This window comes from Martes martes (assembly GCF_963455335.1).
Source record: "Martes martes genome assembly, chromosome: 7".
NCBI lineage: Eukaryota > Metazoa > Chordata > Mammalia > Carnivora > Mustelidae > Martes > Martes martes.
The window spans coordinates 91,022,578-91,036,189 of record NC_137894.1 but is presented as its reverse complement, the minus strand read 5'-3'; positions in this window follow the sequence as shown (position 1 = coordinate 91,036,189).

The following is a 13,612-nucleotide window of genomic DNA, read 5'->3' as shown; positions in this document are numbered from 1 at the left end:
GTAATTCTTGCATATTTTAGAGAACTGAAAGTATGTAAAAAAGGAATAACATGAATTCAAAGAAAGTTATTTATTTATAATATACTTGCTATTTTAGGCACAGTTACTATAAAAGTGAGTTTGTTCTTAACTCTTCAAGCTGCACACAGTCTTAGGAAATATACATGCATAAATGCAGGAAAAGATGTAAATTTCAGAATTTTTAAACCAGGAAAATTTATCATGTACTCTTTTTCCATTAGGTTTAATTAAATACCAAAAAAAAATATAATAATAAACCATGAATGTGTGTGTGAAAATCCAACAGAGATCTCATTATTCTCATAACAACTATTTCTGGCTTTCCTTACATTTTTTTATATTGAATCTTTTTAAACATGAGAAAGATATACAGAATATTATAACATACATCTGTGTATCTGTTTTCCCAAACACATCTCCATGGGCTTTTTTCAAAAGTAACCACTATCCTCAATTTTTATTTATTTCCACTGCATGCCTTTATAGTGTTATTAAGTAACTCTCTTAAAAATACTCAGTTGTATTTCATGCTAGTACTATATTACACTATATCTATCCATTCTAAGCTTCTTTTTTATCACTTGCCCAAGTTAGATTTATCCATACTACTATCTAAAAAATGAAATTTTTTGTAGTGAAGTATAAAATATTTACTACTTCTCCAGTGTCTTGTTAACATTAGAAATGGTCCTGAGATTTGCTTTAGACAATGGAATGTGGAGGGAAGTGATGAGTATCAATGACATGACTTTCTGATTTATTTTTCTGTTCCATGATAAGCTTGATAAACCATATAGGGACATATCCATCAATTTATTTCCAAGATGCAAAGTTTGAGGAACAGAACAGAAGATAACCTATGATGTGTGAGTAAATAATAAATCTTGCCATAAGCCACTGGGATCATTTGTTACCACAGAATAGCTTAGGTTAAGCTGACTGATATCATTTAGTTTCATTGCTATTAAATATTTTATTGCATAAATAGACCAAAAAAATTTTTTTTAAGATTTTGATTTATGGGGGCACCTGGGTGGCTCAGTGGGTTAAAGCCTCTGCTTTCAGCTCGGGTCATGATCCCGGGGTCCTGGGATCAAGCCCCACATCAGGTTCTCTGCTCAGCGGGAGCCTGCTTCCCCCTTTCTTTCTGCCTACTTGTGATCTCTGTCTGTCAAATAAATAAATAAAATCTTAAAAAAAAAAAAGATTTTGATTTATGAGTGAGAGAGAGAGAAAAAGCAAGAACAAGCATGAGTGGGGGGAGGGGCAGGGGGAGAAGAAGACTCCCGGCTAATCCCAGGACCCCAGGTCATGACCCAAGCTGAAGGTAGACACTTAAGGGACTAAGCCACACAGGTGCCCCGATAGACTTAAAATCTTTATCCATTCTTTTGGTTGATTATCATTGACTGAATTGTGTCCCTTCAAAATTCATGTTGAAGCCTTCACCTCCTACATGACTGTATTTAGAAATACAGCCTTTTAAGAGGTAATTAAGGTTAAATGGAGTCATGAAGGTTAGGCCATAGTACCAGTTGGGCTGGTGTCCTTGTAAGAAGAGACACAAGGGAAACACACAAAGACCATGTGAGGACACAGTGTGAAGGCAGCCATCTGCAAGCCACAAAAAGAAGCCTCCAGAGAAACTAAACTGGTGACACACTGATATTGGACTTTCAGCCTGCATAATTGTGAGAAAATTTATTTCTACTCTTTAAGGTCCCCAGTCTGTGGTATTTTATATTGTAGCTCTAAAAAAACTAATATATTCATGGACAGTAACTTTTAAAATTCTCTAGTATGAGCATTGGTGTAATGAACATACTTGTTCCTATTTCTTCAGGTACAAATTTGAGAATCTGTCACATTGGCTAGAAGTGAAAAAAAAGTGGATCAATAGAAGCTATATAGTCAACCCAGATTTTGATGAATTGACTTTATTCTTTGCAGATTTTATGGTAATTCCCGGGTTTCACACCATTAACACTATTTGGACTATGGTTAGCTCTTCACGAGTCTATAGTCACTCCCTGATTTTAGTTAAACTCATTAAGGGCAGGAGATGTGCCAAACATTCTTGTAATTCTGTTAAAACATATGTAACATTTCTGGTAAATACTTTCTCTTTTATGAGAATGATATTAACATACTATGATTGTCAAACTAAATAAGAGAAAACACAATTACCAGATGGAATTTGAACAACTCTCAGATTAACTATTAAAGTGAAGTTAAGTTTGAACATTTTGTACTTTAACTCCAAAATTATCTACAGAAGATATAAAAGGAGATTTATTTTATGTACTTGATAAAAATGTTAAATGTTGGTCAACAAAAATATCTTTCTTCTGAATACTAAATATATCCTGTTATTCTATTCAAAATATAGCAGTCAACGTAAAAGCTAAATAACCTGATCTTACATGCTGCACACCAGGAATAGTTAGCTCTTTTTACATGAAAGTTTGCTTTAGAAGAACTTGAAAATGTCCATCAAAAACTATGGTTAAAATTTGAAAAAAACAAGAAAATCATCTTATTTTCAATATTTCTATTCAAAACTTTCAAATAATACAATAATTCCTTGGAATAAATCAGGTAATGCCTCCTTTTCTCACCACTGAGATGGTGTGGTATTTAGTGACCTGAAAGTTAATGTCCCTGAGTAGCTAATGCATTTACCTATCTGTGCCTTCCCATTATTTAGGCTCAATGAAAAGACCCAAACTAGTGTATTGGGCAAAAATCTACATTATTTAGGGAATGTGAAGGAGAAAAGTAATTTTCAATACATAGCATATTACAAACATAAATTTGCAATTTAAGCCACAGAATGTTTTTAATAATAACATAATTTTTTAGTAGAGTTTCCATTTTAGAGATAAAGGAAAGTCAGAAAAAAATAACATTTGTCTTCTGTAGGTAAAATACTTATATAATCCTGGATGACTAAGGTATGCTTTCTAAAATTAGCATAGCTTTAAATAACATAAACCACAGAATCACCAGTTAATATCTACAGATTGAAAAATAGCAGCAAAGTTTAACTAAACTGAACTAATTCAGCACCTGTAAAATCTCATGTCAAAATATACCTTCTAGTTTCAAATCTAACAATTATTTATGATTGGTATTAAATCTATGAAATATGGTATCCAAAATAGAAATACCACAGGACATCTTTCTATTGCCAGCAGGCATTACTTCATCATATAATAGAAACAGGAATAAAATTGTAGAGGTCTAGGAAAAAGAAATCAATTAAATAACCTGAGGAGATGCCAACGGAAATGCAGATCAACTAATTCTAATAAAATCCATATAGTAGCAATGCAATATAAAGTGGTATACCCTCTCGATTGAACAAAAATTGACATGATTCATGGTCTGTAGTTTACTAAAATTCCTTAGGAGTACAAATAGAGGAGAAAGAACAAAAGTGATTAAGATAAGAGAAATGTAAAAATATATGCTCAAGTAGGAAATATTTAATTATCATTATTTTTACTAAATAAAATATGTGCATGTATATGTGTTACTACTATTGTCCTTTTGATACAGAAAGAAGTTGCAATTATTAACTTTTCCTACCCCAATCTGGGCAAAATTAAAAGTATATTTTCACAATATTGCAGAATTTTCCTAAAACCATTATTGAAAAATCAGTAATCTAATGATTTACTTCTAATATAAAAGTATTTACAAACAATTTCACTTAGTTCTATACAATGTAGTACAGACTTAAATATTTTTTTTGTTTTCCTCAACTAAACATGAATTTACTAGGGTGTTTGACAATCTGGATTATAGATAAATTTATATATATTGGAGAAAGAGGAGAAAGGATCATTTTGGAATCTTTAAGATTATGTACATGTGAGAAAAAGGGTCATAGTATAGGTTGATGAGGGAGTTTAGAATAAATAAGATTCAATTTAAGTAAAAGAAGAATTAATCAAATTTGTTAGTAAGATCTTTGAGGTAAAAACTGATGAAAGATGATTCTGACTCTTTTAATTTCTCAGAGGATATTATAAATAAAATAAGATTTTGATTAAGATGATTCAGTCAATAAAACAACTAATTTCCCCCTCAATTTTCAAAATTGAAATATTGAAAATTTACTAAAATATAATCAAATAATCAATCTGATAGATTCATCCTTTGAAAATATATTTGATTAAAATTATGTTCAGTATTAAGAATACCTTAAAATGTCTAAGTGCACTTGAAAGTTTAAGAAAGGATATCATAACAAAGGCCATGGCTAGAGATCTCAGTTTGGAAGTTATATATAAAACAATAATAGAAAAATAGATGTTGATAAAGTCATGGGGAGGGTTGAAGTTGCCTAAGGGGAAATATAAAGCTTTCAGACAGATCAAAGTCTGCAATTAGATGGAGTGGTTTCACACAGAGCAGTTTCAGTGATCCAGAAAGGATGCAAAAGATTCCAAAAAGACAGATATAAATTGAGGACCTAGCACATTGCTTAAATTGGTATTTTAAAACATTTTCAAGAAGAGAAAGAGAAAAATGAAAATTGGGGAATGAGTTTTGATGGAGTTCATTCATCTTTCAGTAATGTCTGAGCATGAATGTAATTAATGTTTCCTTATAAGTAAACATATTAAATGGACATTTTCAAAGTCATGCTCATTTGCAGAAATTAGAGCATGAATCCTTGATTTCAGCTAGAAATTATTTTGCTAACTAGTTCTCTTACATTTCTGATTTGGTTTCCTATATACATATATCTCCAGTATCACTGCAACAGAGGACAAGGGATATAATAACTCACATATTGGCTCTTAAATCTCCAACCTGTAACTGACACAACTTAATGGCTGCTAAGTCACTTTGGTTTGCATATTATTTGCCGAAGCAAACATGCAACCATGACAAACTTAGAAAAAAAAAAGTGAGAAGGTGCAAACCTTCCATTTGTCTGGAAAATAAATACCCAGAATTATGTAGTTAACAGTAAAACTGACTGCTAGTACTTTCAGGTCACTGTGGAATTTGCCCTGATCATAGATAGTAGTAGAGAAAATTGGGTTTGCATTACACAAATATGTTTGAAAACATATATGAGTGACAAGTCAATCATCAAGTCAGGCTTAAAAATATACTTTACAAAAGCGTTATGATTCATTTGAATCACTATAAATTGAGAGAATAAAAGGAATTAAATACCAAAAAAATTAATATTGAAGTTTAATGTAGTATGTGCCATACTAGCAATGAATGTTAAACAGTAGTAATGGCTGAGAATTATAATGATAAATGTGATCAAAATGATGAGGCTGGGGGCGCCTGGGTGGCTGAGTGGGTTAAAGCCTCTGCCTTTGGCTCAGGTCATGATCTCAGGGTCCTGGGATCAGCCCTGCATTGGGCTCTCTGCTCAGCAGGGAGCCTGCTTCCCTTCCTCTCTCTCTCTGCCTGCCTCTCTGCCTACTTGTGATCTCTGTCAAATAAATAAAATCTAAAAAAAAAAAAAAAAAGATGAGGCTGGAGACATACCCTTTATAATACAAGAAAATACTTAAACTTTTCTAAAGACTTCGTACATGAACCAAGAAACCATGCTGTAGTTAGCACTAGAGCTTGCAGTGTTTCATCTCAGTAGGTTCACTGTGATGGTAGGGACACAGCATCTCTGTGTGTACAAGAAACAAAGACTAATTTGAAGTATTTCATTTGGCTTTAATGAGAATTTTATTTAATGCTCTAGGGTTGATTTTTATAAAAACATATTAATAAATATGTCTTACATGGAGTTAAAAAGAAAATAGTTTGCTCAAATGGTTATCAGGAAAAAGCAGTTATTATTTCAAATGGCTCAAAGATAATTGATCAAAAGTTCAATTATCATCTCAGATCAAATTGAAAACTAAAATCATTAACTTCTTCACATTCCTCCATCTTTTTTTTTATGCTATCTTTACAAATTTAAAACAAAGAGCTTCAGTGACTTGCCTGGAAATCACGATGGACAAACTTAAGCAGGCAGATTTTTTAAAATGAGTAATCATTCAAATAAGGAATCAGTTGAAATACATGTAGCTGGCTTTGAAGTTTTATGATTTTAGCTAACAATCAGGGCAACTGTTAAAATACATATTTCCTAAGTTCCATGATTTAAAATACTATTTCCTTGCATTGAGTTGGACCCAGAATTCACTTAGCATATTTTTCTTTTTTCTCTCCTATCATCCTTTCATAGATTTAGCAGGCAAATGTTTCAAATTCCAATTTTCAGTGAATATTTTATTATAGGTATCTTTCATCACCTGTAACATGAATTATAATGTCATTTTTAAGGAAATCGGAATTTAACCCATGGGTTCTACTACCATTTATACATTTTTTAATTATCTGAGCTACCACTATTCCTACTTACTGAAGACAATTCAAATCTTCAAATGATTAGAAGTCTTTAAGAAAAATGGCTGATTTACACTGTATAATAAAAAAAATACTATTCAATGGTTGAACTTATTATTTTCAGCATGGTAGATTTCTTGAAGTGGTCAAAAAGAACCATTTATAGAATTTTTAAATCACTGAATCAAATTGTATTACTGCTGATTAGTTTATGCCACAAAATTTTTATAAGACATCCTAAATAAATTAATAAAGAAAAACCAATGATCTTCTTCACTATAATGTACTTAATTAAAATTCTCAACAGTGAGAATATTTTAAAAGGATTACAAAAGCATTTTTAATCTTAAATGAAATTATATTTTATTTTCACTATGCAATACAATAATCCATCTCTCTGCTTTGGTGTAGAAAATGAAATGGAGTCCAGGTTTTATATTTTAAGATGGAACACACTGAATTCAACAGACATTTTGGGTTAGTTTTATTCTTTGCATCATGTGAGTCTATTATTATATTAATTAGTCTTATACATCTGACTGATTTGACTTCCAGACATATTTATATACTTAGTTTGTAAATGCCAAATTTACAATGCCAATGACTTGCAAAGAATCAAGTTTGCTGACTTTATATGATCCTGAAAACCTGTATTCTAAGCTAATTTGATTATTCCTGAAAAGTTCTTCCTTACCTCTTTCTAAGCTGATTTCCATAAACATTGTGATTGTATACTTATTCATAAATCATATTGGAATCAGAAAGCATAACTTGGCATCTTAGCTACAAGTTATAAATGTAATTTTAATTGTGGTAAAATTAATATATAACAAATATTAATAATAGCCTTTGCTTATGCTTAAGACAGAATTGGAACAGAGTAGAGATTTAAGATATAAGAATTTGTGGTTATTGATAAAAGGTGGTTTTATAAAGTTCTGCATATTATGTTTTATTGAAATATTTTTATAAGTCATACAAAATATGCAACTGGGAAACAGTTGACTCATGAACAAGAATATTCACCAAGATGATTCTCATTCCTATGATTGAAAAAATGTGAATACTCAAGTTGAGACCGAGTCTTTATTTTCCAGCATGTATGTATGTTACATAGTTGAATATTCTATTTACTAGTTAGATAGATGATAGATAGATAGATAGATGAGAAGAATAAAGAAAAAAAATAAAAAGACAAAGGAAAGAAAGAAAGAAGAAAGGAAAGAAGGGAGGGAAGGAGTGAGAGAAGGAAGGAAGCAAGCAAGGGAAAAAGAAAATGGGAGAGAGAGAGGGAGGGAGATAAGAGCCACCAGCACACAGCAAGCCATAGTGTTTTGCTATTAGTTTGTCATCTGAGCACAGTAAGTGCTCAGATCTGGTATTTTTGTTGTCTCATGACACTTTATAGGAACAATACATCTTTGACAATAAAATGGTATGAAAAAAAAGGTCATATTGAAATTATTATCCTGCTTGCTGTCCTACATAACAAATTATCTCATTTCAGAATACACCACTATGGGTCAAGGATAATGTTTTTAATGTAATGCTTTTCTATAACAGAAATATCTCTGAGGTAGGGAATCATATGAAACTTGAATTGGTATAGCCTGTCCTGATCGAAGGAGGCTTTATGAACATAAATATTTAAAATTGTCTTTTCCATGGTATTTGGAAGTTTTAACACCTTAACACATGATACTAAAATTCAGAAGAAGTGAAAAACACTATTTTTTTTAAGTGGGAAAGGAAAAGAAGCATCTCACAATTTCTTGACTGAAGGCAGGTGTTTGATAGATTAGTTTTAGGAAATGGAATTCATGCAAATTGAAGATGTGGCAACTGGTTCCTTTAAAGCTGTCCACATCATTTTGGCATGTGGAATGAATATACATCAATATCTATCATTATAACTGTAATTATAACTTTATCTGCAGCAATTTTCATTCTTTTCATTTTTCTTGGAATTGCCTGTTCATTGATCTTCCATGGTAAATGTCTTTTTGAACTTTCCCATAAAGTATAATATAGATTAAGATAAGTATTACTATTAATAAGAGAAAGGATAAAAACCATGTGATCATTTCAATAGATAAAGAAAAAGCATTTGACAAAATTCAACATCCATTCATGATAAAAACTCTCAACAAAGTAGGTTTAGAGGGAGTATACCTCAACATAATAAAGGTCATATATGAAAAACCCACAGTGAACATCATATTAGAAAAACTGAGAGCTTTTCCCTTAAGACCAGGAAAAAGACAAGATGTCTATTCTCACCACATTTATTCAACACAGTACTGGAAGTCTTAGCCACAGCAGTCAGACAACAAATAGCAATAAAAGGCAGCCAAATTGGTATGGTAGAAGTAAAAATTTTACTATTTGTGCAGATGCCATGCTACTACATATAGAAAATCCTGAAGTCTCCAGCAAAAAACTTCTAGAACTGATGAATGAATTCAGTAAAATAATAGGAAACAAAATCAATATACAGAAAACTGTTGCATGTATCTATACATAAATAATGAAGTAGCAGAAAGAGAAATTAAGAAAATCCCATAACAATACACTAAAAAGAATAAAATATCTAGAAATAAACTTAACTAAAGAGGTGAAAAGCTTATACTCTGAAAATTATAAAATGCTGATAAAAAAATGGAAGATGACACAAACAAATGGAAAGATTTTCCATGCTCATGGATTAGGAGAACAAATATTTTTAAAATATCTATAGTACCCAAAGCAGTCTACAGATTTAATGCTATCCCTGTCAAACTGCCAACAGCATTTATCATACAACTAGAGCAAAGAATAAAATTTGTATGGACCAGAAAAGACCTCTAATAGCCAAAGCAAACTTGAAAAAGAAGAATAAAACTAAAAGTATCACAATCCCAGATTTCAAGATAAACTACAAATCTGTAGTAATCAAAACATCATGGTACTGGCACAAAAAGAGACATAGATCAATGGAACAGAATAGAGAGCACAGAAATAAATCCCCAATTATTTAGTCAATCACCATACTATAAATTAACCAAGAATATGCAATGGGGAAAACACAGTCTCTTCAACAAATGGTACTGAGGAAACTGGACAGCTACATGCAAATGAATGAAACTAGACTACTTTTTTATACCATACACAAAAATAAACTCAAAGTGGATTGAGGACTTTAACATGAGACTTGAGACCATAAAATTCCAAGAAGAAAACATAGGAAATAATCTTTTTGACATCAGTTGTAGAAAGATTTTTAGAAACATTTTTTAGATATGTCCCCTTTGGCAAGGGAAACAAAAGCAAAATTAAACTGTTGGGACTACACCAAAATAAAATGCTTTTGCAGAGCCAAGAAAACCATCAACTGAAATGGTAGAAGATACCTGAATATGATATATCAAAAAAAAAAAAAGGTTGATATCCAAAGTATATAAAGAACTTAACAGGACTCAGGGCACCAGGGTGCCTCAGTTGGCTCAGTGTCTGCCTTCAGCTCAGGTCATACCCCTGGGTCCTGGGATCAAGCCCTACAATGGGGTCCCTACTCCAGGGAAAGCCAGCTTCTCCTTCTCCCTCTGTCTGTCACTCTCTCTGCTTGTGCTTGTGTGCTCTCTTTCTCTCTTTCTCTGTCTCTGTCAAATAAATAAATAAATCTTTAAAAAAGTAACTTATAGGACCTAACACCAAAAAACAAATATTTTGATTAAAAATGGAGAGAACACCTGACTAGACACTTTTTCAAAGAAGACATATAGATAGTCAATAGACACATGAAAAGATGCTCAAAATCACTAATCATCTGGGAAATGTAAATGAAAACCACAATGAGATATTACCTTTTACCTTTCAGAATGACTATAATCAAAAACTCAAGAAATAACAACTGTTGGTGAAGATGTGGGGGAATAAAGGGAACCCTTGTGCACTGTTGGTGAGAATGTAAATTGACACAGCCACTATGAAAACAGTATGTTCTTCAAAAAATTAAAACTAGAATTACCATACAATTCAGTAATTATACTACTGCATATTTTCCCAAAGAAAACAAAAACACTATTTCAAAAATATATATTCGTTCCTATGTTTACTGCAACATTATTTACAATAGTCAAGACATGGAAGCAACCCAAGTGTCTATCCACAGATTAATGGATAAAGAAGATGCAGTATGTATATATGTATTACATATATTTTATTCTTTTTTTATGGTTGAGTAATGTTCCACTCTGTATATGAATACACACACACACACACATATGTATATATTTTTTGTCATTTTTCTTCCTAAATGGTACAAAGACAATAGGACCAATACATAGACTCAGATTATGACAATAGATGAACTCACATTTCTTGTGTACAGTAGATAAGTTTGGGGGAAAAATCAACCAAATATTGATAAAGATATATAAATAAGTTTTCAATTCACTCGTATATAATCAAACACGGAGTTGAGTGGGAATGCTCATATAATTTGATTATTTCTTAAAGGAAATTACAGGTTTCCAGAGAAATGGGCAGTTTAGGAATACAAAGAGGGAAGAATTTAAAGTATGACAAGGAATATGCATCACAGGTGATATAACCAGATTCAAATAAAATATGATTAATTCCTACAATTTAAATCTCATGCCCCATGAGAAAAGAATGAAAAGAACTATTTTAGCAATTTAACTGACTTGATTCCCCTCTCCCACCCAACCTATAAAATACAAGCCTTAGGGGAAAGGGATAATTGTTTCATAATGATATGGAGAGATAAATTTGTATTGGCACTAATACCAGGCTCATATTTCTGAGAAACAGTTTCTAGGGAATGGTCTAGCCAAATGAGAATTCTATATCCTAAATAAGAAAAGTTTCTAATTAAATTTCTGGTCTGTTCTTCTGGCCTCTATCCTACTTATTCACTCATTTACTTCTTTCCCACATATCCTTCCATTCAAATAATGGTTGAGAGTGAATACTCTCAACCATTCACCTACAAGCCACAGAAGCCCTGTAAGCAGCATTTTGTGTCCTCTTCTGGATTCACCCTAGTATGTTTTGATGTCTGAGTACAATGCTTCTTCTAATCAGAAGACAGTGAAGCTACCCAAATCTTGCCATTTGTGTATAATGTATGAGACATGACACTTAGGGAGAAAAAATATTGCTTGTATAATCCTATTATTTCTTGCAATAGTATTTTTACTCTCCATATTTAAAATTAACATATGTTCAAAAATAAAAGGAATGAATCATCCAGTAAGTCTTACTAATATCATTTAAAAATAAAAGCTGGAAAAATATAGATTTAGCAATCACTTATTCTGAAATTTAAATTCTTATGTACCATTAATAGACTACATATGCTCTTATTTCACATGGAATTGACACAAATATGGCTGCTGTCACTATGAATCCCATATTTGGTAAGTTGATAACACCATACATTTATTTATTTTTTTTACTTTTTAAAAATTTTATTTTATTTTTTTCAGTGTTCCAAGATTTATTGTTTATGTACCACACCCAGTGCCCCATGCAATATGTGCCCTCCTTAATACCAAAACCAGGCTCACCCAACTCCCCACCCCCCTCCTCTCCAAAACCCTCAGTTTGCTTCTCAGAGCCCTCAGTCTCTCATGGGTCATCTCCCCCTCCCATTTCTCCCAACTCACTTCTCCTCTCCTTCTCCTAATGTCCTCCATGTTATTCCTTATGCTCCACAAGTAAGTGAAACCATATGATAATTGACTCCTTCTGTTTGGCTTATTTCACTCAGCATAATCTCCAGTCCCATTCATGTTGATACAAAAGTTGGGTATTCATCCTTTCTGATGGAGGCATAATATTCCATTATTTATATGGACCATATCTTCTTTATTCATTCGTCTGTTGAAGGGCATCATGGCTCCTTCCACAGTTTGGTGATTGTGGCCATTGCTGCTATGAACGTTGGGGTACAGGTGGTCCTTCTTTTCACTACATCTATATCTTTGTGGTAAATAACCAGTAGTACAGTTGGAGGGTCATATAGTAGCTCTATTTTTAATTTCATAAGGAATCTCCACACTGTTTTCCAAAGTGGTTGCACCAACTTGCTTTCCCACCAATAGGGTAAGAGGGTTCCTCTTTCTCCACATCCTCTCCAACACTTTTTGTTTACTGTCTTGTTAATTTTGGCCATTCTAACTGGTGTGAGGTGGTATCTCAGTATTAACACCATACATTTATAAACACTAATATGGACCACAGTTTTAGAACTACCCCCAAATCTTGTTTTGTTCTCATTTTCTTAGCCTTTGAAACAACTTCATGTTTACTCTACCCTTAATCCTAAATCTGTCCTTCCGCAACCTGATCCTTAGCAACCTGATTCTTATTTTATGGTTAACATAAAAGATAAATGCCATTATCTCAGAGCTTTCACACCTTCCTGATATTGAATCTCCCACTCACTGGTATCTATGGCTGTTTTCCTTCCTACCTCTGGTTATAATGAATGAAATGCCTTCTTCCTGTGAAGAACCAATTATACTCTAAATGCAGTGGTACCTCACCATCATAGGTGTCTCAGAAATTACATAAATTGTTATAGACTCCTCCTATATCTTCAACCCCTTTCCCATCTACATCCGTTCCTGAAAACTCAATTTGCTACTCTGATCTTATGACCAATAGCTTCATCTATATCCTTTCACAGCCAAACGTTTTCGTAGGAATTGTCTGTATATGTAATCTCTATATTTTCCCAACTCATATTTCTATCCAATTTAATCTGGCTTTTACTCCCACAGCATCACCTAAATTGTTCTCTTTTTATGATCACTGTAGGAAACATGAAGTGAGATGGCTGTTGGCTCATGGTTCATTAACATTCCTCCAGTGAAAATTTCTTTTATCTTTCTGATATTTCTTGGCTAGGGCTGATTAAGAAAAGTGCAGAGTGAGCTAAACCAAAGTGAACTATTTATAAATCTTTAAATAGGATTTTAAATACTTAAATAGTGAAATACAAAAACTAAAAACTGTCATTGATCAGTACTCCTCTGGAAATTGTCCATAAAAATTTCCACTGAAAGACCTTGGGGTGGAGTGTTCTTATTGAATAAGGAAAGTGTTAAGGTATAGGCAGGGACAGATAGGGGGCCCCTGGCGGGGCTCTGAAACTATTCCTGGTAGGCAGAAGCACTAAGCCAGAGTGAACATGAGA